At 38.7% G+C, this 22,286-nt stretch overlaps 1 long non-coding RNA gene across 1 annotated transcript in view; it reads right to left on the reverse strand.

Moving 5' to 3' along the window:
* The window catches only part of LOC141161918 (uncharacterized), an 87,394-nt gene extending 69,860 nt beyond the window's left edge, over positions 1–17,534 (reverse strand). Inside the window, exon 1 of the long non-coding RNA XR_012250706.1 lies at positions 16,473–17,534. This is a non-coding gene — a long non-coding RNA (uncharacterized lncRNA). The remainder of the gene's footprint in view (positions 1–16,472) is intronic.
* Between the last annotated feature and the right edge of the window lie 4,752 nt (positions 17,535–22,286).

Raw genomic sequence — 22,286 nt, forward strand, 5'->3', positions numbered from 1 at the left:
TATAATAGATCCCTCTGCGTGTAATGACTCTATATAATAGATCCCTCTGCGTGTAATGACTCTATATAATAGATCCCTCTGCGTGTAATGACTCTATATAATACATCCCTCTGTGTGTAATGACTCTATATAATAGATCCCTCTGCGTGTAATGACTCTATATAATAAATCCCTCTGCGTGTAATGACTCTATGTAATAGATCCCTCTGTGTGTAATGACTCTATATATTAGATCCCTCTGTGTAATGTCTCTATATAATAGATCCCTCTGTGTGTAATGACTCTATATAATAGATCCCTCTGCGTGTAATGACTCTATATAATAGATCGCTCTGCGTGTAATGACTCTATATAATAGATCCCTCTGTGTGTAATAACTCTATATAATAGAACGCTCTGCGTGTAATGACTCTATATAATAGATCCCTCTGTGTATAATGAATCTATATAATAGATCCCTCTGTGTGTAATGACTCCATATAATAGATCCCTCTGTGTGTAATGACTCTATATAATAGACCGCTCTGTGTGTAATGACTCTATATAATAGATCCCTCTGTGTGTGATGACTCTATATAATAGATCCCTCTGTGTGTAATGACTCTATATAATAGATCCCTCTGTATATAATGAATCTATATAATAGATCCCTCTGTGTGTAATGACTCTATATAATAGATCCCTCTGTGTGTAATGACTCTATATAATAGATCCCTCTGTGTGTAGTGACTCTATATAATAGGTCCCTCTGTGTGTAGTGACTCTATATAATAGGTCCCTCTGTGTGTAGTGACTCTATATAATAGATCCCTCTGTGTGTAATGACTCTATATAATAGATCCCTCTGTGTGTAATGACTCTATATAATAGATCCCTCTGCGTGTAATGACTCTATATAATAGATTCCTCTGCGGGTAATGACTCTATATAATAGATCCCTCTGCGTGTAATGACTCTATATAATAGATCCCTCTGCGTGTAATGACTCTATATAATAGATCCCTCTGCGTCTTTATGACTCTATATAATAGATCCCTCTGCTTGTAATGACTCTATATAATAGATCCCTCTGCATGTAATGACTCTATATAATAGATCCCTCTGCGTGTAATGACTCTATATAATAGATCCCTCTGCGTGTAATGACTCTATATAATAGATCCCTCTGCGTGTAATGACTCTATATAATACATCCCTCTGTGTGTAATGACTCTATATAATAGATCCCTCTGCGTGTAATGACTCTATATAATAGATCCCTCTGCGTGTAATGACTCTATGTAATAGATCCCTCTGTGTGTAATGACTCTATATATTAGATCCCTCTGTGTAATGTCTCTATATAATAGATCCCTCTGTGTGTAATGACTCTATATAATAGATCCCTCTGCGTGTAATGACTCTATATAATAGATCGCTCTGCGTGTAATGACTCTATATAATAGATCCCTCTGTGTGTAATGACTCTATATAATAGATCGCTCTGCATGTAATGACTCTATATAATAGATCACTCTGTGTATAATGAATCTATATAATAGATCCCTCTGTGTGTAATGACTCTATATAATAGATCCCTCTGTGTGTACTGACTCTATATAATAGATCCCTCTGTGTGTAGTGACTCTATATAATAGGTCCCTCTGTGTGTAGTGACTCTATATAATAGATCCCTCTGTGTGTAATGACTCTATATAATAGATCCCTCTGTGTGTAATGACTCTATATAATAGATCCCTCTGTGTGTAGTGACTCTATATAATAGGTCCCTCTGTGTGTAGTGACTCTATATAATAGATCCCTCTGTGTGTAATGACTCTATATAATAGATCCCTCTGTGTGTAATGACTCTATATAATAGATCCCTCGGTGTGTAATGACTCTATATCATTGATCGCTCTGCGTGTAATGACTCTATATAATAGATCCCTCTGCGTGTAATGACTCTATATAATAGATCGCTCTGCGTGTAATGACTCTATATAATAGATCCCTCTGCGTGTAATGACTCTATATAATAGATCCCTCTGCGTGTAATGACTCTATATAATAGATCCCTCTGCATGTATTGACTCTATATAATAGGTCCCTCTGCGTGTAATGACTCTATATAATAGATCCCTCTGCGTGTAATGACTCTATATAATAGATCCCTCTGTGTGTAGTGACTCTATATAATAGGTCCCTCTGTGTGTAGTGACTCTATATAATAGATCCCTCTGTGTGTAATGACTCTGTATAATAGATCCCTCTGTGTGTAATGACTCTATATAATAGATCCCTCTGCGTGTAATGACTCTATATAATAGATTCCTCTGCGTGTAATGACTCTATATAATAGATCCCTCTGCGTGTAATGACTCTATATAATAGATCCCTCTGCGTGTAATGACTCTATGTAATAGATCCCTCTGTGTGTAATGACTCTATATATTAGATCTCTCTGTGTAATGTCTCTATATATTAGATCCCTCTGTGTGTAATGACTCTATATAATAGATCCCTCTGCGTGTAATGACTCTATATAATAGATCGCTCTGCGTGTAATGACTCTATATAATAGATCCCTCTGTGTGTAATAACTCTATATAATAGAACGCTCTGCGTGTAATGACTCTATATAATAGATCCCTCTGTGTATAATGAATCTATATAATAGATCCCTCTGTGTGTAATGACTCTATGTAATAGATCCCTCTGTGTGTAATGACTCTATATAATAGATCCCTCTGTGTGTAGTGACTCTATATAATAGGTCCCTCTGTGTGCAGTGACTCTATATAATAGATCCCTCTGTGTGTAATGACTCTATATAATAGATCCCTCTGTGTGTAATGACTCTATATAATAGATCCCTCTGTGTGTAATGACTCTATATAATAGATCACTCTGTGTGTAATGACTCTATATAATAGATCCCTCTGCGTGTAATGACTCTATATAATAGATCGCTCTGCGTGTAATGACTCTATATAATAGATCGCTCTACGTGTAATGACTCTATATAATAGATCGCTCTGCGTGTAATGACTCTATATAATAGATCGCTCTGCGTGTAATGACTCTATATAATAGATCCCTCTGTGTGTAATGACTCTATATAATAGATCGCTCTGTGTGTAATGACTCTATATAATAGATCCCTCTGTGTGTAATGACTCTATATAATAGATCCCTCTGTGTGTAATGACTCTATATAATAGATCCCTCTTTGTGTAATGACTCTATACAATAGATCCCTCTGTGTGTAATGACTCTATATAATAGATCCATCTGTGTGTAATGACTCTATATAATAGATCCTTCTGTGTAATGACTCTATATAATAGATCGCTCTGTGTGTAATGACTCTATATAATAGATCCCTCTGTGTGTAATCACTCTACATAATAGATCCCTCTGCGTGTAATGACTCTATATAATAGATCCCTCTGTGTGTAATGACTCTATATAATAGATCGCTCTGTGTGTAATGACTCTATATAATAGATCCCTCTGTGTGTAATGACTCTATATAATAGATCCATCTGTGTGTAATGACTCTATATAATAGATCCTTCTGTGTAATGACTCTATATAATAGATCGCTCTGCGTGTAATGACTCTATATAATAGATCCCTCTGTGTGTAATAACTCTATATAATAGAACGCTCTGCGTGTAATGACTCTATATAATAGATCCCTCTGTGTATAATGAATCTATATAATAGATCCCTCTGTGTGTAATGACTCTATGTAATAGATCCCTCTGTGTGTAATGACTCTATATAATAGATCCCTCTGTGTGTATTGACTCTATATAATAGGTCCCTCTGTGTGCAGTGACTCTATATAATAGATCCCTCTGTGTGTAATGACTCTATATAATAGATCCCTCTGTGTGTAATGACTCTATATAATAGATCCCTCTGTGTGTAATGACTCTATATAATAGATCACTCTGTGTGTAATGACTCTATATAATAGATCCCTCTGCGTGTAATGACTCTATATAATAGATCGCTCTGCGTGTAATGACTCTATATAATAGATCGCTCTACGTGTAATGACTCTATATAATAGATCGCTCTGCGTGTAATGACTCTATATAATAGATCGCTCTGCGTGTAATGACTCTATATAATAGATCCCTCTGTGTGTAATGACTCTATATAATAGATCGCTCTGTGTGTAATGACTCTATATAATAGATCCCTCTGTGTGTAATGACTCTATATAATAGATCCCTCTGTGTGTAATGACTCTATATAATAGATCCCTCTTTGTGTAATGACTCTATACAATAGATCCCTCTGTGTGTAATGACTCTATATAATAGATCCATCTGTGTGTAATGACTCTATATAATAGATCCTTCTGTGTAATGACTCTATATAATAGATCGCTCTGTGTGTAATGACTCTATATAATAGATCCCTCTGTGTGTAATCACTCTACATAATAGATCCCTCTGCGTGTAATGACTCTATATAATAGATCCCTCTGTGTGTAATGACTCTATATAATAGATCGCTCTGTGTGTAATGACTCTATATAATAGATCCCTCTGTGTGTAATGACTCTATATAATAGATCCATCTGTGTGTAATGACTCTATATAATAGATCCTTCTGTGTAATGACTCTATATAATAGATCGCTCTGTGTGTAATGACTCTATATAATAGATCCCTCTGTGTGTAATGACTCTACATAATAGATCCCTCTGTGTGTAATGACTCTATATAATAGATCCCTCTGTGGGTAATGACTCTATATAATAGATCCCTCTATGGGTAATGACTCTATATAATAGATCCCTCTGTGTGTAATGACTCTATAGAATAGATCACTCTGTGTGTAATGACTCTATATAATAGATCACTGTGTGTAATGACTCTATAGAATAGATCCCTCTGTGTATAATGAATCTATATAATAGATCCCTCTGTGTGCAATGACTCTATATAATAGATCGCTCTGCGTGTAATGACTCTATATAATAGATCCCTCTGCGTGTAATGACTCTATATAATAGATCGCTCTGCATGTAATGACTCTATATAATAGATCCCTCTGCGTGTAATGACTCTATATAATAGATCCCTCTGCGTGTAATGACTCTATATAATAGATCCCTCTGCATGTATTGACTCTATATAATAGGTCCCTCTGCGTGTAATGACTCTATATAATAGATCCCTCTGCGTGTAATGACTCTATATAATAGATCCCTCTGTGTGTAGTGACTCTATATAATAGATCCCTCTGTGTGTAGTGACTCTATATAATAGATCCCTCTGTGTGTAATGACTCTATATAATAGATCCTTCTGTGTGTAATGACTCTATATAATAGATCCCTCTACGTGTAATGACTCTATATAATAGATTCCTCTGCGTGTAATGACTCTATATAATAGATCCCTCTGTGTGTAATGACTCTATATAATAGATCCCTCTGCGTGTAATGACTCTATATAATAGATCCCTCTGCGTGTAATGACTCTATATAATAGATCCCTCCGCTTGTAATGACTCTATATAATAGATCCCTCTGCGTGTAATGACTCTATATAATAGATCCCTCTGCGTGTAATGACTCTATATAATAGATCGCTCTGCGTGTAATGACTCTATATAATAGATCCCTCTGCGTGTAATGACTCTATATAATACATCCCTCTGTGTGTAATGACTCTATATAATAGATCCCTCTGCGTGTAATGACTCTATATAATAGATCCCTCTGTGTGTAATGACTCTATGTAATAGATCCCTCTGTGTGTAATGACTCTATATATTAGATCCCTCTGTGTAATGTCTCTATATAATAGATCCCTCTGTGTGTAATGACTCTATATAATAGATCCCTCTGCGTGTAATGACTCTATATAATAGATCACTCTGCGTGTAATGACTCTATATAATAGATCCCTCTGTGTGTAATGACTCTATATAATAGATCGCTCTGCGTGTAATGACTCTATATAATAGATCCCTCTGTGTATAATGAATCTATATAATAGATCCCTCTGTGTGTAATGACTCTATATAATAGATCCCTCTGTGTGTACTGACTCTATATAATAGATCCCTCTGTGTGTAGTGACTCTATATAATAGGTCCCTCTGTGTGTAGTGACTCTATATAATAGATCCCTCTGTGTGTAATGACTCTATATAATAGATCCCTCTGTGTGTAATGACTCTATATAATAGATCCCTCTGCGTGTAATGACTCTATATAATAGATTCCTCTGCGTGTAATGACTCTATATAATAGATCCCTCTGCGTGTAATGACTCTATATAATAGATCCCTCTGCGTGTAATGACTCTATATAATAGATCCCTCTGCGTGTAATGACTCTATATAATAGATCCCTCTGCTTGTAATGACTCTATATAATAGATCCCTCTGCGTGTAATGACTCTATATAATAGATCCCTCTGCGTGTAATGACTCTATATAATAGATCCCTCTGCGTGTAATGACTCTATATAATACATCCCTCTGTGTTTAATGACTCTATATAATAGATCCCTCTGCGTGTAATGACTCTATATAATAAATCCCTCTGCGTGTAATGACTCTATGTAATAGATCCCTCTGTGTGTAATGACTCTATATATTAGATCCCTCTGTGTAATGTCTCTATATAATAGATCCCTCTGTGTGTAATGACTCTATATAATAGATCCCTCTGCGTGTAAAGACTCTATATAATAGATCACTCTGCGTGTAATGACTCTATATAATAGATCCCTCTGTGTGTAATGACTCTATATAATAGATCGCTCTGCGTGTAATGACTCTATATAATAGATCCCTCTGTGTATAATGAATCTATATAATAGATCCCTCTGTGTGTAATGACTCTATATAATAGATCCCTCTGTGTGTACTGACTCTATATAATAGATCCCTCTGTGTGTAGTGACTCTATATAATAGGTCCCTCTGTGTGTAGTGACTCTATATAATAGATCCCTCTGTGTGTAATGACTCTATATAATAGATCCCTCTGTGTGTAATGACTCTATATAATAGATCCCTCTGCGTGTAATGACTCTATATAATAGATTCCTCTGCGTGTAATGACTCTATATAATAGATCCCTCTGCGTGTAATGACTCTATATAATAGATCCCTCTGCGTGTAATGACTCTATATAATAGATCCCTCTGCGTGTAATGACTCTATATAATAGATCCCTCTGCTTGTAATGACTCTATATAATAGATCCCTCTGCGTGTAATGACTCTATATAATAGATCCCTCTGCGTGTAATGACTCTATATAATAGATCCCTCTGCGTGTAATGACTCTATATAATAGATCCCTCTGCGTGTAATGACTCTATATAATACATCCCTCTGTGTTTAATGACTCTATATAATAGATCCCTCTGCGTGTAATGACTCTATATAATAAATCCCTCTGCGTGTAATGACTCTATGTAATAGATCCCTCTGTGTGTAATGACTCTATATATTAGATCCCTCTGTGTAATGTCTCTATATAATAGATCCCTCTGTGTGTAATGACTCTATATAATAGATCCCTCTGCGTGTAATGACTCTATATAATAGATCGCTCTGCGTGTAATGACTCTATATAATAGATCCCTCTGTGTGTAATAACTCTATATAATAGATCGCTCTGCGTGTAATGACTCTATATAATAGATCCCTCTGTGTATAATGACTCTATATAATAGATCCCTCTGTGTGTAATGACTCTATATAATAGATCCCTCTGTGTGTAATGACTCTATATAATAGATCCCTCTGTGTGTAGTGACTCTATATAATAGGTCCCTCTGTGTGTAGTGACTCTATATAATAGATCCCTCTGTGTGTAATGACTCTATATAATAGATCCCTCTGTGTGTAATGACTCTATATAATAGATCCCTCTGTGTGTAATGACTCTATATAATAGATCCCTCTGCGTGTAATGACTCTATATAATAGATCGCTCTGCGTGTAATGACTCTATATAATAGATCGCTCTATGTGTAATGACTCTATATAATAGATCCCTCTGCGTGTAATGACTCTATATAATAGATCCCTCTGTGTGTAATGGCTCTATATAATAGATCGCTCTGCGTGTAATGACTCTATATAATAGATAGCTCTGCGTGTAATGACTCTATATAATAGATCCCTCTGTGTGTAATGACTCTATACAATAGATCCATCTGTGTGTAATGACTCTATATAATAGATCCTTCTGTGTAATGACTCTATATAATAGATCGCTCTGTGTGTAATGACTCTATATAATAGATCCCTCTGTGTGTAATCACTCTACATAATAGATCCCTCTGCGTGTAATGACTCTATATAATAGATCCCTCTGTGTGTAATGACTCTATATAATAGATCGCTCTGTGTGTAATGACTCTATATAATAGATCCCTCTGTGTGTAATGACTCTATATAATAGATCCATCTGTGTGTAATGACTCTATATAATAGATCCTTCTGTGTAATGACTCTATATAATAGATCGCTCTGTGTGTAATGACTCTATATAATAGATCCCTCTGTGTGTAATGACTCTACATAATAGATCCCTCTGTGTGTAATGACTATATAATAGATCCCTCTGTGGGTAATGACTCTATATAATAGATCCCTCTATGGGTAATGACTCTATATAATAGATCCCTCTGTGTGTAATGACTCTATAGAATAGATCACTCTGTGTGTAGTGACTCTATATAATAGGTCCCTCTGTGTGTAGTGACTCTATATAATAGATCCCTCTGTGTGTAATGACTCTATATAATAGATCCCTCTGTGTGTAATGACTCTATATAATAGATCCCCCTGCGTGTAATGACTCTATATAATAGATTCCTCTGCGTGTAATGACTCTATATAATAGATCCCTCTGCGTGTAATGACTCTATATAATAGATCCCTCTGCGTGTAATGACTCTATATAATAGATCCCTCTGCGTGTAATGACTCTATATAATAGATCCCTCTGCTTGTAATGACTCTATATAATAGATCCCTCTGCGTGTAATGACTCTATATAATAGATCCCTCTGCGTGTAATGACTCTATATAATAGATCCCTCTGCGTGTAATGACTCTATATAATAGATCCCTCTGCGTGTAATGACTCTATATAATACATCCCTCTGTGTGTAATGACTCTATATAATAGATCCCTCTGCGTGTAATGACTCTATATAATAAATCCCTCTGCGTGTAATGACTCTATGTAATAGATCCCTCTGTGTGTAATGACTCTATATAATAGATCCCTCTGCGTGTAATGACTCTATATAATAGATCGCTCTGTGTGTAATGACTCTATATAATAGATCCCTCTGTGTGTAATCACTCTACATAATAGATCCCTCTGCGTGTAATGATTCTATATAATAGATCCCTCTGTGTGTAATGACTCTATATAATAGATCCATCTGTGTGTAATGACTCTATATAATAGATCCTTCTGTGTAATGACTCTATATAATAGATCGCTCTGTGTGTAATGACTCTATATAATAGATCCCTCTGTGTGTAATGACTCTATATAATAGATCGCTCTGTGTGTAATGACTCTATATAATAGATCCCTCTGTGTGTAATGACTCTATATAATAGATCCATCTGTGTGTAATGACTCTATATAATAGATCCTTCTGTGTAATGACTCTATATAATAGATCGCTCTGTGTGTAATGACTCTATATAATAGATCCCTCTGTGTGTAATGACTCTACATAATAGATCCCTCTGTGTGTAATGACTCTATATAATAGATCCCTCTGTGGGTAATGACTCTATATAATAGATCCCTCTATGGGTAATGACTCTATATAATAGATCACTGTGTGTAATGACTCTATAGAATAGATCCCTCTGTGTGTAATGACTCTATATAATAGATCGCTCTGTGTGTAATGACTCTATATAATAGATCCCTCTGTGTGTAATGACTCTATATAATAGATCCCTCTGTGTGTAATGACTCTATATAATAGATCCCTCTGTGTGTAATGACTCTATAGAATAGATCACTCTGTGTGTTATGACTCTATATAATAGATCACTGTGTGTAATGACTCTATAGAATAGATCCCTCTGTGTGTAATGACTCTATATAATAGATCGCTCTGTGTGTAATGACTCTATATAATAGATCCCTCTGCGTGTAATGACTCTATATAATAGATCGCTCTGTGTGTAATGACTCTATATAAGAGATCCCTCTGTGTATAATGACTCTATAGAATAGATCACTCTGTGTGTAATGACTCTATATAATAGATCACTGTGTGTAATGATTCTATAGAATAGATCCCTCTGTGTGTAATGACTCTATATGATAGATCGCTCTGTGTGTAATGACTCTATATAATAGATCCCTCTGTGTGTAATGACTCTATATAATAGATCCCTCTGTGTGTAATGACTCTATATAATAGATCCCTCTGTGTGTAATGACTCTATATAATAGATCCCTCTGTGTGTAATGACTCTATATAATAGATCCCTCTGTGTGTAATGACTCTATATAATAGATCCCTCTGTGTGTAATGACTCTATATAATAGATCCCTCTGTGTGTAATGACTCTATATAATAGATCCCTCTGTGTGTAATGACTCTATATAATAGATCCATGTGTGTAATGACTATATAATAGATCCCTCTGTGTGTAATGACTCTATATAATAGATCCCTCTGTGTGTAATGACTCTATATAATAGATCTCTCTGTGTGTAATGTCTCTATATAATAGATCCCTCTGTGTGTAATGACTCTATATAATAGATCCCTCTGTGTGTAATTACTCTATATAATAGATCCCTCTGTGTGTAATGACTCTATATAAAAGATCGCTCTGTGTGTAATGATTCTATATAATAGATCCCTCTGTGTGTAATGACTCTATATAATAGATCCCTCTGTATGTAATGACTCTATATAATAGATCCCTCTGTGTGTAATGACTCTATATAATAGATCCCTCTGTGTGTAATGACTCTATATAATAGATCCCTCTGTGTGTAATGACTCTATATAATAGATCACTCTGTGTGTAATGACTCTATATAATAGATCCCTCTGTGTGTAATGACTCTATATAATAGATCCCTCTGTGTGTAATGACTCTATATAATAGATCCCTCTGCGTGTAATGACTCTATATAATAGATCCCTCTGTGTGTAATGACTCTATATAATAGATCACTCTGTGTGTAATGACTCTATATAATAGATCCCTCTGCGTGTAATGACTCTATATAATAGATCCCTCTGTGTGTAATGACTCTATATAATAGATCCCTCTGTGTGTAATGACTCTATATAATAGATCCCTCTGTGTGTAATGACTCTATATAATAGATCACTCTGTGTGTAATGACTCTATATAATAGATCCCTCTGTGTGTAATGACTCTATATAATAGATCCCTCTGTGTGTAATGTCTCTATATAATAGATCCCTCTGTGTGTAATGACTCTATATAATAGATCCCTCTGGGTGTAATGACTCTATATAATAGATCCCTCTGTGTGTAATGACTCTATATAATAGATCCCTCTGTGTGTAATGACTCTATATAATAGATCCCTCTGTGTGTAATGACTCTATATAATAGATCCCTCTGTGTGTAATGACTCTATATAATAGATCCCTCTGTGTGTAATGACTCTATATAATAGATCCCTCTGTGTGTAATGACTCTATATAATAGATCACTCTGTGTGTAATGACTCTATATAATAGATCCCTCTGTGTGTAATGACTCTATATAATAGATCACTCTGTGTGTAATGACTCTATATAATAGATCCCTCTGCGTGTAATGACTCTATATAATAGATCCCTCTGTGTGTAATGACTCTATATAATAGATCACTCTGTGTGTAATGACTCTATATAATAGATCCCTCTGCGTGTAATGACTCTATATAATAGATCCCTCTGTGTGTAATGACTCTATATAATATGGGAGTTTCGCTTTTTGTATTGAAGAACTGAAATAAATTAACTGTTTGATGATATTCTAATGTAGTGAGATGCAGCTTTAAGTTATATACCAGGGGATTACAATCTAAGGTTCTTTAGGGTCAGAGTGGAGGCAAAACTTGGGGTCCCCATCTACATAGTGTACATACTGGGGTCTCCCAATGTGGCAATGGGTTCTCTGCCACCCTCAGGCCCCTGACGTGACTGCTATATTTGCACCATTTATGGTGAGTCTAAGGGGGATCAGGCGCAAACATATCATTGGTGCAACTTTTGCAGCCGCACTGGGTCACAAAAGGTAAGTGCGGATCCAAAGCAGGCGGAAATGTGCATTATGATGAGATATTGGACTGTAAAGGACCCATTGCACAGCGCCCCTCATTTGTCTCTGCCAGTGTGCTGGGAGTTGTAGTCTCCCGAGGGCTGGAGAGCCAGAGTGTAAATCAATTATTTGATTTTCAGAATATTGCAGTTTGTTAAGAATCCCTTCATTTCCCGGCTGCTGCCCCTGCAGGTTATGAGAGCAGGTGACCCGGGCCGAGCAGAGTCCGCGGGGTGGAGGGTGAGACCGTTTTACAATGGACATAAACCTGTATCCACACCTACACAGGCCACACTGGTCCTGTAAACCTGGCGATCTGCGATGAGCTCCGGGGATTTTCCATTCAGCCACCGCTGTTCATTCTATTATTATTTTATGGCACAGAAACATTTCCTCTAATCTCCCAAACAAATCAAAACTTATCCGTCACCGAAATGGAAAGATATCAAGATCAATGGGATCAAAGGTGACGTCTGAGATACAGATGTAGCCGAGACGAGATTGAGCGCTGTAATAATTCAAGTTTACATGAGGTCCACAAATAACATTCGTCCCCTTGGGAGATGACAGACTCGTCTCTGCTACATCTTCTGACTGTTCTGCATTGTAGGTATAAGTATTTTTCTTTCATCCCAGTTATCAAAAGACACAGCGTCAAAAAAGTCACTGGACACTGAGCAAAAAGTTGGAGTGTACTGTCAGAAACTCAACAACCAGAGAGAAACATTCTGCATTACTAACCAACATGCATCTACATTGTGCTTTATTCTCCAGTCACATCCAAAGCTGCACTTAGAACTGCTGAATCTGCAGGCAGACCAACCCATAAACCTTGCAGACCTGAAAGTCATTGGAGGTGACAGTGGCTGGACTGTGATGTCTTTAATATGTTTTTTTCCAGATTTAGGTTAATGAAACTTAATAACTATGCAACTGAAAAGTTCTATGACTTTGTAGTAGTCTTTGTGTTTCAATGTTTAACAATGTTCAACATCTCCGCTTGCTGTCAGTGACTGAGAACAATTGTTTACATCCACAGGATTCGAACTTGTAAATAACTGCTCCTATTGTTATCTGAGAAGTGGATACATTTGTATCCAGTCTAGACAATACTGTAAGCTAAATACATCAGCAACAGCTGCACAAATCCCTCCAACAGTTTGTTACAATGTATCAGGAGTCACAGAGAAAAGCAACTCCAAACAAATGCATTCACTAGCTGTGTATAGAAATTGTAATCTGTAACTGTAACTGTGTTCTCATTCATTTACAGCAAGCAGAGATATTGGAGCTAATCAGAAATTGATACATAATAATAATAATTTTATTTTTTATAGCGCCAACATATTCCTCAGCACTTTACAAATTTTAGGATACATAAAATATATTAGAAAGTTGTAGAACTTTTCTTTTTTGATTCACTTTTATTTATCTGAAACCAGAAAATCTCTTTAATGTCTGGAAATGTAGGAAAAGTGGAGAAAGGAAGCCCCAAGAGCTTCCTGGAGGGGATTTTGACAATGACCACAATGTAACATCTGGTGACTGCAGTAAACCCTGGTCCCAGTGTGCAGCCCCTGCTTATCTCGGCCCTGCAGTCAGGGATCACATCTGATGACACTGATATTGGGCGTCACAGATTTGAGATTTGCTCACACTGTTCAGAGCTGAAAGAAGCCAAAATCACTGGAGAACCGTGTGAAAAAAAAACTCCCGAGAATAAGAAAGAAGGGGACGGGAAAAAAAACATTCAGACTAGAAAACATGGCCTGTGGCGAAGACAGCGAGGTTGAAATATTATATCTGTCTCTGGGAAAGCTGGGTGACAACCGGGTCACCATAACTATGTCTAAAGAAGTTGTCTGATTTATTTTAGATTACAGATGAGAGATTCTGATGAGATTTCGTTCCAGGCAAATTTGCTTAATATTATTTTGACTTGTTTTGATAAACTTATGTAAATGTTTTTGCTATGTATATCCCTATCACATGTAAAGCGCCATGGAATAAATGGCACTATAATAATAAATAATAATAATAATAATTTTGTTCAAGTAAAATCAGTAGGAAGCACAGCTGTGACTTGAAGCTCTTGGGCCCCAATGCAAAAGCTCCAACGGGGCCCTCAATTGTTGCAAGCCTTTCATAGCATTGGTCTTTTTATATGGGCCCAAAATGACTTTTTGAGCCCCCTAGGATCTGAGCCCGGGTGCGATGGCCGCCCCTACAGTTATTGTATTTATGCCCATGGTAGGAAGAATGGAAAGTCTTCGATCAACAAGCTCCCCAGATATCTGACATTTGTCAGGTTTTGTACAAACTGAAACTTTAACATGTTATATTCACCAGAATACAAAACTTTTGGGAAATTTGTGACAACTTCAATTTGTTACAAATGGATTTGCTCATCTCTTAAGAGTAAAGGAACCAGGGCGATTTGCCATTCAGGAGGGTGGGAAAGCTGGGTGATAAACCCTTGTTGAAGGTGTAAAGGTGTCACATTGGCTGTCACACAGTTTTCCCAGAAACTTTTTGCCAAGAAACAAATTATTTTTCTTTTAATTTTATTACATTATTTTTTGAAATGGCCTTTACATATGAAGAAGTGACCCCAGGAGAACGAGCACCACAACCTCAGAGCACATGAGCCGCTGCGCCAGAGCTTCAGGACTTGTTGTTACGGTGACATTGGGTTTCTCAGGGTCATTTCTCTACAATCACAGAGAAGCAGATGTTCCCCACCAGGACAGGGCCGGCCGTGCTGTCATCATGACACTGACCTGTTGATGCTGGCATCACTTCCTCGTCATCATCCCACCTTTGGCTGAAAGCCATGAAAACCCATTGTTCAACTTTTTGCTTTCTACAGTGTAGTCAATTCATGTAAAATCCGGGATTACAACACTTATGTTCATTAGTCCAGACCAGCTCTTTGTAAATTGCGAGCAGTCTGTAAAAACAGTTTTGATATCTGGAAACCATCAGCATGCAGGATCGCTGCCATCTTTGAATTTATCTGCAGCTCTAAATATTTGTAAATCTAAGTATGTACATACCTTGTAGCGTCTCTCAATAACACATTGACGTCTAGATAATCTGATAATGATTATATTAAAATACAATTCAGATGAAGAAGAGATGAGTTTTATGGTAGCAGAAGTTAGTTTGCCATTTGGTACAATGCACCTAGTCCTTACAATGTATCAGTATAGGTAAGACTTATGTTCCCGGAGGCGAAGATACAAGAGATATACAGTATGTGCATTTGATTTGTTCATAGAGAATCCACTGCACTGACACATTGTAACAAACTGCAGCAGTGTGAGCAGAAAAAGACCTATGACCATTCACTGGCTGCAAGCAAAGGACATAAAGATAAGGGGCAATTGAAACATAGTTTACATTCAGAAGAGATGTATAAGATATACCCCATAAACTCCAGAGCTGCACTCACTATTCTGCTTGTGCAGTCACTGTGTACATACATTACATTACTGATCCTGTACTGATCCTGAGTTACCTCCAGTATTATACTCCAGAGCTGCACTCACTATTCTGCTGGTGCAGTCACTGTGTACATACATTACATTACTGATCCTGAGTTACATCCTGTATTATACTACAGAGCTGCACTCACTATTCTGCTGGTGCAGTCACTGTGTACATACATTACATTACTGATCCTGAGTTACATCCTGTATTATACTCCAGAGCTGCACTCACTATTCTGCTGGTGCAGTCACTGTGTACATACATTACATTACTGATCCTGAGTTACATCCTGTATTATACTCCAGAGCTGCACTCACTATTCTGCTTGTGCAGTCACTGTGTACATACATTACATTACTGATCCTGGGTTACATCCTGTATTATACTCCAGAGCTGCACTCACTATTCTGCTGGTGGAGTCACTGTGTACATACATTACATTACTGATCCTGTACTGATCCTGAGTTACATCCTGTATTATCCTCCAGAGCTGCACTCACTATTCTGCTGGTGCAGTCACTGTGTACATACATTACATTACTGATCCTGAGTTACATCCTGTATTATACCCCGGAGCTGAACTCACTATTCTGCTGGTGCAGTCACTGTGTACATACATTACATTACTGATCCTGAGTTACATCCTGTATTATACTCCAGAGCTGCACTCACTATTCTGCTGGTGCAGTTGACGCGCCCCCTGGGACATATTCCTTTTTGAGGGGAATACCCGGCACCGGATCAGATGGGGGGGGTTGTAGTCTCCGAGCGGCTGTGACCCGGTCCCGTGCCCAGGGCGTCAAGCTAAGTGTTATGTGGCAGTCCTACAGATGTTATTAAAGTTCTTTTGTGTCGACTACGCCACCCGTTGTGATGCGGTCACTGTGGCCGCCGCTGCTGCAGGGTCCGCTGAGGCTGATGGTGGGTGCGCAGCTTGGTGAGATAACCCCCAACGGGAGGGGTATAGCCTCAGAGGGGACAGGCGCAGAGGATGGGGGTTGTGGTGGTGCGATGCAGCCGGCAATGAAGACAGACTCGGGTTATGCAGTTAAGGGTGTTTACTTACTGCAGATGTTGTACTGGTCACTCCAGCTGCTAGTGACCACCCGAGCCGTGCTGCGTCCACCAGGTCCTGGATCCGGCCAACCCCCAAACAAGTCCGGAGCGTGGCCCTGAGCTCTCCCTCTGTCCTTTCTTCAGCCGTCCCCACCAGTGATTCACCTAGGTCCAGCTCCCTCGGGCCTTCTTTTGGGACACCCTTGGCCCTGGGTTCCCTGACCCTGCATGTGGTGTGCCTTCGGGGTGAATGTGGTGGGTGACCGTGACAGACACTGCCCACGGTCTCCGGTCTCTGGCTGGGGATTGTTTTTGCCCCCACCAGCTTGGGTTCCGGTACCCTGATGCTGACTCCTCACCCGGTGCTCTAATTTGGGTTCTTGGGTCCCTTCAGTCTTCCCCCTCTGGGTCTTTCTCTGCTCCACTCTCTCTCTCTCCAGGGCTGCTGTTTCCTTCTCTCTCCTCTCCAACTGACTTGTTCTCAGCGTCTGACCCTGATCTAAGTTGGTGCCCTCCTTATATATCCCTCTATGTGTGAGCTCAGGTGACCAGCACCCAATGAGCTCCTATCACTACCCAGACTGCTCCCCCTATCTGCCCCTACACTACATGGGATGTACCACCCCCCTCCCACTCCAGCCAGGAACAGGCTCGGTTGTACCTGCACATTTCTAAGTGGGAGTACCGTCGGCCTGCTCCTCTGGAATGGGATGTATGTAGTGCATGCAGTCTATCTGAGCTCAGTTCCACACTCCATCCTTACCCGGGAGTGGAATATCACACCTCTGGGTTGAGGTGCAATACCCCTGTAGCAGCCGAATCCTCAGGGTGCTACACAGTCACTATGGACATACATTACATTACTGATCCTGAGTTACATCCTGTATTATACTCCAGAGCTGCACTCACTATTCTGCTGGTGCAGTCACTGTGTACATACATTACATTACTGATCCTGAGTTACATCCTGTATTATACCCCAGAGCTGCACTCACTATTCTGTTGGTGCAGTCACTGTGTGCATACATTACATTACTGATCCTGAGTTACCTCCTGTATTATACTCCAGAGCTGCACTCACTATTCTGCTGGTGCAGTCACTGTGTACATATATTACGTTACATATCCTGTACTCATCCTGAAATGTGCAGTGATGATGATATTAACTGGAACGCAGTGTTCAATGACCGTTTCTGGTTGTACAGTTTCTGCTGCCTTTTGTGTAAGTCCTTACTGGACAACCTCTAAGCACAAATCGTGAATATTATAAGTGACAAATCAGTAGATTACTAAATCCGCCTACATATGGTGGGAACAAGGGCCCCCTTCAAAGACGTCCAGAGCACATATTTCTAATTAGCAAGAAACTGTAAAAAGAGACAATTAGATCTCAAAATAAGAAACGTCTTTCCTCCAGCAATAGAAGGAAGAGATTAGGGGGGTGCACAAATTTATGGGGATTTCCAGTATCATGGGAATTAAATGTTAATGTAAAATTTAGAAACTTTGTGTTTGACATCCTCAACATTTTCAAAATCTCTTTTTGCTTTCAGTTAGTGGAGTCAGTATTGGTTACATTCAGAAGCAAATGTTGATCGTTTGCTACAACTGTATCCAGACGAGGCTCCAAAGTTACCTTACAAAACTGATCCTTGTTCTCAGCTGCCAGTATCAACACACTGACAATGACTGAATTGTGATAACAGCTTTAAATATTACTGGAGGATGATGGATAAATATATAGATAATAGATAGATACAGTTGAAACCAGAAGTTTCCATCCACTATATAAAAAGACACATATTCATGTTTTTCTCAATATCTGACATGAAATCAGAATAAACCTTTCCCGTTTTAGGACAATTAGGATTATATCATAATTTTTAATATTTGCCAAATGCCAGAATAATGAGAGAGAGAGAATGTTTTAAGGCATTTTTATTACTTACTGCAAAGTCAAAAGTTTACATACAGGAAGATTACTATGCCTTTAAACAATTCTGGACGGCCCATGTGATGAAGTCATGTGTTTGGAAGCTTCTGATAGGTTTTTGGCAACATCTGAGTTACTTAGAGACACAACTGTGGATGTATTTTAATGCACACCTGAAACACACTGCTTCTTTGTGTAGCATCATGGGAAAATCTAAAGAAATCAGCCAAGATATCAGGAAGAGAATTGTGGACTTGCACAAGTCTGGCTCATCCTTGGGTACAATTTCAAGATACCTGAAGGTGCCTCGTTCATTTGTACAAACAATTATACGCAAGTACAAACAAGATGGGAATGTCCAGTCATCATACCGCTCAAGAAGGGGACGGGTTCTGTGTCCCAGAGATGAACGCGCTTTGGTCCGACATGTGCATATCAACCCAAGGACAAAAACAAAATACCTTGTGAAGATGATGGCGGAAGCTGGTAAGATTGTGTCACTGTCCACAGTGAAATGCGTACTGTAACATGGGCTGAAAGGCCACTCTGCCAGGAAGAAGCCATTACTCCAAAAGAAACATTAAAAAGCCAGATTAATCTTTGCAAATGCACACAGGAACAAAGACCTAAATTTTTGGAGACATGTCCTGTGGTCTGATGAAACTAAAATTGAATTTTTTGGCCATAATGGACATCATTATATTTGGAGGAAAAAGGGAGAAGCTTGGAAGCCTAAGAACACCATCCCAACTGTGAAACACGTGGGTGGCAGCATCATGTTGTGGGATTGTTTTGCTGCAGGAGGGACTGGTGCACTTCACAAAATAGATGGCATCATGAGAAAAGAAGATTATGTGGCAATGCTGAAGCAACATCTCAAGACATCAGCCGGGAGGTTAAAGCTTGGGCTGAAATAGGTCTTCCAAATGGACAATGACCTGAAGCATACTGGCAAAGTGGTAACAAAGTGGCTTAAGGATAACAAAGTCAATGTTTTGGAGTGGCCATCACAAAGCCCTGATCTCAATCCTATAGAAAATTTATGGGCAAAGCTGAAAAGGCTGCGAGCAAAGCGACCTATAAACAGGGATCAGTTACACCAGTTTTGTCAGGAGGAATCGGCCTAAATTCCACCAACTATTGTGAGAAGCTGTGGAAGGAGATCCCAAACGTTTCACCCAAGTCATTCAGTTTAAGGGCAATGGTACCAAATACTAATGAAATGTATGGAAACTTCTGACTTTGCAGTAAGTAATAAAAATAAAAAAACATTCTCTCTCTCTCATTATTCTGGAATTTGCCAAATATTAAAAATTATGGTATAATCCTAATTGTCCTAAAACGGGAAAGGTTTATTCTGATTTCATGTCAGATATTGAGAAAAACATGAATATGTGTCTTTTTATATAGTGGATGGAAACTTCTGGTTTCGACTGTAGATATGAGAGATAGATAGATAATAGATAGATAGATAGATAATAGATAGATAGATAATAGATAGATAGATAATAGATAGATAGATAACAGATAGAGAGATAGATAGATAATAGATAGATAGATAGATAATAGATAGATGATAGATAGATAATAGATAGATAGATAGATAGATAGATAATAGATAGATAGATAGATAATAGATAGATAGATAGATAGATAATAGATAGATAGATAGATAGATAGATAGATAGATAGATAGATAGATAGATAGATAGATAGATGATAGATAGATAGATAATAGGTTGATTTGGATTTTTCTATTGTCTCCTCTTGTTACAATCTATGAATATTCCGGATGCCTGGAGACATGTAGACCCCAGAATGTTCTGCTCGGAGATGGACACTAAGTGGTCTCATTATCTTGGCTCCATGTAGATCTCAGACTCCTCACAAATAATGCCCCGAAGTCTCATCGCTGGTGGAGTGCCAGGTCGTCGGCGCCAGGGGTGTGATTTCACAATGTCCCACCATAAACATGTGGTTGAGGTTGTCGTTGCACAGAGAGACGATGATACAACTGTGATGTCCAGACTTTCGCTACAAAAACCACAGACAGATGTTACAAGAAAACAGGTCAAGACGTGGAGGAGTCGTTGTCTGCGGTTCGTTTTCTCCTTCTGACATGGAAACGCTCCTCCCCATCATTACAAATTATGGTGGCGTCCATGAGGGACTCAAACTTACCTGTCAACTGCCTCCGTTATCTTCCCTCAAATGCCACTATTTGTATATTATGGGATTCAAGATGAAGTATAGGACATGTGGGTGTAAATCAGGGGGCTCTGGCCATTATGGTTGTAAGGGGCCCAGGTACTTTAAATGGCTCCCAGGTATAAAGAGCCCCTCTATCTCTGGAGGACCCCACATGTCCATGTATAATCAGCCCACTGATTGAAATAGAAATTGTGCAATTAGTTTTTGCTGTGGGGGGCGCTGCAGGGAAATTAAACACTTGTTACTGTAGATTAGAAATGATTGCTGGGGACACAACAGTGAGAGATTCTAAGAATCGGAGGACCCTATAGAAACAGGACATGGCCAAGCTAGGGGGACCCAGTAACCTCATGTGAATCTGAATAAAATGGGGTCTTTTTTTGTAGGTCTGGGGTCTGTATACAGAGAAATTAGCACTGAGATCTTTATAAAGTGGAGTCTGTTCTTGGGGTCTGTATACAGGGGCTGGTTTAGGGTCTGCACACTGGGGTATCTTCTAAGTGTCTGTATACAGGTGGCTAAGTCTAGGATCTGTGTATTTGGGGGTCTGCTCTGGGAGCCTGGTCTAGGGTCTGTATCTAAATGAGTGCACAAACGGCTTTGGTCTGGGGTCTACATTATTACTCTGAGGGTCTGGTGTGACCTGGTGCAGGGGTGACATTCTGCAGGCTAGCCCCATGTTCTGCATTAGTCTCCTTAATTTCCCTACTCAAACGTTGCAAAGTGTAAGCACCAAACCGACTTCAAGTACAAATCGCAGCAAACCCTGAGAAGAGGAAGCTGCGACTTGTAGTTTTGCAATTGGGAAACCACAGATTACAGTTATTTACAGTAAATATTTGAAGGCAGCATCATAAGACTGTACAAACATCACTGTAGAACGCAAATGACCCCCCCCCCCCCCCAAGTATACAGCAGTCTACAAGTCTTAGGCGTGGCGAATAGAGGTGAAACTGTATGTTCCTTCACACATTCCTATAAAAATTCCTCTTCACATTCCTTACACACTTTCTCTGAAAAGCTGAAATAAAAACATTACCCCCTTATCCTGTCAATCCATGAAGTGAACAAGTCCAGCAGCAACACACCAGTCGTCAAGTAGAGTTCCTCCTCTTTACCTATAAATAGGTGTGCCTTACCTGTGAGTTCTGATCCAAGTAGTCACACGAGAGTAAGAGAGGAAAGAGTCTGTACAAGAGAGGAAAGAGTCTGTACAAGAGAGGGAAGAGTCTGTACAAGAGAGGGAAGAGTCTGTGCAAGAGAGGGAAGAGTCAGTACAAGAGAGG

Source organism: Phyllobates terribilis, unplaced genomic scaffold (assembly GCF_046119375.1).
Source record: "Phyllobates terribilis strain yellow unplaced genomic scaffold, ASM4611937v1 Scaffold_9__5_contigs__length_417890890, whole genome shotgun sequence".
Classification (NCBI taxonomy): Eukaryota; Metazoa; Chordata; class Amphibia; order Anura; family Dendrobatidae; genus Phyllobates; species Phyllobates terribilis.